The sequence below is a fragment of the Carya illinoinensis genome, chromosome 1 (genome assembly GCF_018687715.1).
Source record: "Carya illinoinensis cultivar Pawnee chromosome 1, C.illinoinensisPawnee_v1, whole genome shotgun sequence".
NCBI classification, from domain to species: Eukaryota; Viridiplantae; Streptophyta; class Magnoliopsida; order Fagales; family Juglandaceae; genus Carya; species Carya illinoinensis.
The window spans coordinates 27,700,810-27,705,404 of NC_056752.1; the positions used below are offsets into that span (position 1 = coordinate 27,700,810).

At 38.7% G+C, this 4,595-nt stretch overlaps 1 non-coding gene across 1 annotated transcript; it reads left to right on the forward strand.

The window, feature by feature from the left end:
• Positions 1 to 292: 292 nt before the first annotated feature.
• On the forward strand, positions 293 to 399 carry LOC122293622. The gene has a single exon (XR_006237320.1). It is a non-coding gene; the product is annotated as a small nucleolar RNA R71 (small nucleolar RNA).
• The last annotated feature ends 4,196 nt before the right edge of the window (positions 400 to 4,595 follow it).

Below are 4,595 nucleotides of genomic sequence, written 5' to 3' on the forward strand. Positions count from 1 at the left end.
TTCTGTACTTTGTGGTATCCTTTGTGTTGTCAAGGCTGAAATATGATGAGATAGAGTAGCTACTTGAGCTGAAAGGGCTGCTATCGGCTCCAATTCATGAATTCCAGCAACTTTCTTAGCCAAAGTCCTCTCAGTTGGCCATTGATAGTTGTTTGAGGCTATTTCTTCTAAAAGGGCAGTTGTACCCTCAGCTGTCTTTGACATCAAAGTGCCACCAGAAGCAGCATCAACTATAGTTCGAGTTTGCCCATTTAACCCGTTATAGAACATCTGAACTTGTAACCAATCTGGCAATCCATGTTGTGGTCAACGTCAAACCAAGTCTTTATACCTTTCCCACGCTTCATAGAGTGACTCAAAATCATTTTGCTTGAATTGGCCAATCTCACTCCTGAGTTGGGCTGTTTTTGCAGGAGGAAAGAATTTAGCAAGAAACCTCTCAGCCATGTCCTGCCAACTAATGATACTTCCCAGTTGTAGAGATTGTAGCCAACCTCTAGCCTTGTCCCTCAAAGAAAAAGGAAACAATCTCAGTCTAATGGTGTCTTCAGGAACACCATTGATCTTCACAGTGTTGCAAATCTCCAAGAACATTGCCAAATGAATATTGGGATCATCCAGTGGTGATCCGCTGAATTGAGCCTGCTGCACCATGCTAATCAAAGCTGGTTTGAGCTCAAAGTTGTTGGTATTAATTGTCTGGCGCATTATGCTCGAGTAATTTCCATTCACAACTGGTCGTACATAGTCCTTCAAGGTGCGTGGTAGTGCCTCACGTTCTTCTTCAGCCATGGCTAGTATCTTATTTCTTCTTAGTGATCTAAGAGTTCTTTCAATCTCCGGATCAACAGGAATAATATCACAAGATCTAGCATGGCGCATCCAACGTAAAAAACATACCTGTAAAACAAATTAAAATAAAATTATAAATTAAAACCAAGACTACTTTGTATTGATATTGAAAAAAAGAATAAGAATAAACCAATCCCCGGCAACGGCGCCAAAAACTTGATCGGTGCAAAACTGCAAGTGCACAATATCGTAGTTTTATAATAAAGTGATAAGAAGAGTATCGTCCTCAAGGATTGGTACCTTACTTTTTCCAAATACCAAAATTATACTAATCTCAATTTTATCTAGAGGAATCACTAAGATTTTTGTAGCTGCCAATTAAACTAAGATCAACTCAGAGAGTAATACACAAATGAAATAAAACTGACGTTCGAAGATCAAATTAATGGGAAAGAAAACTTCTAGGAAATCGATTTCACCTAATTCTTCACTATGCTTTTCTCATCCAGCTAACTTAATTTAATTCTTTTTGTTCATTAGCAAATCTCTAATCCATCCAACAACCTCTTTCGATAGTCAATTGGAAATTATTCTCGTTCATCAATTCACACAAGAATATGTAAATTAATAAAGCAAGAAAGCAATAAAACCAATGATTTAATTACTACATAGGTTCATACAAGTCTTTCGATCTCTATACTTACCTATGCTGAAATATTCAAGATCTATCCTATGATTCCCTCTTTCGATAGCAAATCACAAGATTAAATATCATCTAATCAATGGCCAGTTAATTAGAAGCAATAAACTCAGAATAAATCAGATAAACAAAGAGAGAATTGCTTTAAATTAGCATAGACAATCAAGCATAGTTCGGAAATAGGTTACATCGTTTTCCTAGAATGAATAAAATTTCGCTCATGCTAGAAATGGAATTCAACATAAATGAATTCACCATAATTGTTCTGAGAAGATTGGAAGAAAATAAACGCTGAAAGATACTCCTCGAGCTCACTGTCGAGCGACCAAGGAAACGATTCAATGCTTTTTTCCCATCTGTGCTCGTGTATGATTCCAACGTACATGCAATAATTGGAATTCCCTCTCCAAAAACAAATAAATTGAATCCCTCTAGCTGTTTTTTCAGTCCCAAAAGGTGTTCTCTAGTCAAAAAGTACGGCCATAGAGTGAAAAATCTCTTTTATATGGTCTGACGGCGGAAGACCCTAGATCTATCAAAATACGATGTTCGCTCGAGCGGGGTGTCGAGCGCACGTCGAGCATTCGACTTTGCCTGATTTCGCTCGAGCGTCCTATCAAGCGCACATCGAGCGTTCGACTCTGCCTGATTTCGCTCGAGCGGCCAATGTCTCCGCTTGAGCGATCTTTGTTTTTCAGCAACCCGCTCGAGCTTCCTGTCAAGCGGCAGTCGAGCGTTTGAATCTGCCTGAATTCGCTCGAACGGCCAAAAGCCTCCGCTCGAGCGAACTTGTAAAATCCACAATACGAAATTTTTGCAAGTCATCACCCGCCTCCATTGGGGGCGTCCCATATGGGCGGGGGCCCCCGTACCCTGCCCTTGCTGTGCGGATGCCCCGCCCCGCATATAAGGAGGCGAGGCAAATGGGGTGGAGCAGCGGGTTCTGGGGCCCCACTGCCCACCCCTAGAACTTAGTGCTATTGAGAGCACAAATAGGTCATGACCTGCAGGAGACCCAAATGGTGGTGGAATTTACCATCTCAGGGAATAGGATAACTTGAAGGTTAAGATTGAGATGCTCACTAGGGAGCTAGAGGTGTTGAAGATTAAAGACTTAAAGCCAACACACGTGGTTAATCATGCAGAGTCTTTTGGACCATGTTTTGTATGTGGCGGTGTAGATCACCTTGCCCAAGAGTGTCCCGTATTTGCTGAAATGAGAGGGATGTATGAGAAACAATGTAATACCTTAGGTATGTACATGAAGCCCTTTGTACCTTTCTCTGATACCTGCAATCCTAAGTGGCGTAATCATCCAAATTTTAGCTGGAAGTCTAACAACCAGTTGCTGCACAACCCCCTAGATCATATCCTGCACCATATCATACACCTTCATCTTCTAGGAACTCTGTAGAAGATACTTTACATGCTTTTATTGAAGCACAGAGTAAAACTAATTAAAAGTTTGAATCTTTGCTTATGCAGGTTGTTGAAGAAAACAAAGAGATCAAGAGACATATATCCAAGATGATGAGCTCCTTGAGTGTGACTGAGTGTGGCAAGTTCCCTTCTGAACCTCAATTCACAGCCCAAGGTCAACATATGGCGCAAGAAAATTTGAAAGAGGTCAACGCCATTATGATACGAAGTAGTAAGTCCTTATACATCCCAACAACTGATAAGCCAGAAGATGTTGAAAATGAACAAAACAATGATAATACCGAGTTGCCCAAGGAAGCCGAGGTAATCAAGAGCTCAGTTAAGGTACCATTTCCTCATGTTTTAAAATCTGGTATGTGAACTTTGGATTCTAGTAATGAAATCTTGGAGAACCTTAGGCAGGTAAAGATTAACCTTCCTCTTTTGCATGTTATTAAATAAGTTCGTACTTATGTAAAAGTTCTCAAAGATTTGTGTACAGTTAAGAGGAAGCACCATGTTAAGAAGACAGAAATTCTGACAGAGCAAGTTAGTGCTTTAATTGAATATCGAATTCCTCCCAAGTACAAAGATCCTGGTTGTCCAACCATTGCATGTAATATTGGGAATCATGAGTTTGGGCAATCATTGCTAGATTTAGGAGCTAGTGTTAATTTGATGCTTTATTCCATTTATTTGTAGCTTGGTTTAGGTGAAATCAAGCCAACTTCTGTTGTGTTTCAATTGGCTGATCGTTCAGTTAAGAAACCAAGAGGGATAGTTGAGGATGTTTTGATCTAAATTGACAAATTTTATTATCCTGTTGATTTCTTAATCATCGACACTAGTTCTCTTGTTGACTCTAATTCAAAAATCCCCTTAATTTTAGGTAGACATTTTCTCGCTACTGCTAATGCTCTTATTAATTGTAGGAATGGTCTAATGAAGCTCTGTTTTGGGAATATGACTCTCGAGTTGAATATTTTTTATATTGAGAAACAACCAATAGAGGATGACTAGTGTTACCAAACTTACATGATTGACACAATCATAGACAAGAGAGTTCACACAACTTATGATTTTGATTCCCTTGTTAATTCTGAGTTTTATACTTTTAGTGATTCATCTAATATTGTTGATATTTGTGCTTTTTTTATAAAACTTAGGATTATGGAACACGAGCATGGCAACCGAAATTTGAGGAATTGCCTAAGAAAGGTGAAAGACAGATTTCTGTAAGTATGAGAGCACCAAGAGTTAAATTAAAACATTTGTCTAAGTCAAAAATCTATAAGGTTAAAATGAAAACGTTTCATGTGGTAAAAATATTCTTAAGAAGAGGTTTGAGTCTAATGACTAAGTATGCTTATATGATTTTGGATTTCACAAGCACAAAGGAAAACTTCAGTTTAGGTGGACTGGCCTATTTGTAGTAAAAAATATTTTTAAAAATGGGGCGGTAGAAATAGAGGATTCTAAGGATGGTCAGATCTTTAAAATAAATGATCAACGCCTTAAAGTATTAATTGATAGGTAAGTTTCGAAAGTAGAAGACATTCCACTTGTGGATCTGGTCTATCAACCTTGACCACACCACGCATGATAGTTTCATTTCATCATTTCAGGTTATCATCTTTGGTGCTTAGTGAGTTACCCTTGTTACTCATCAGGTGTATTCTAACCC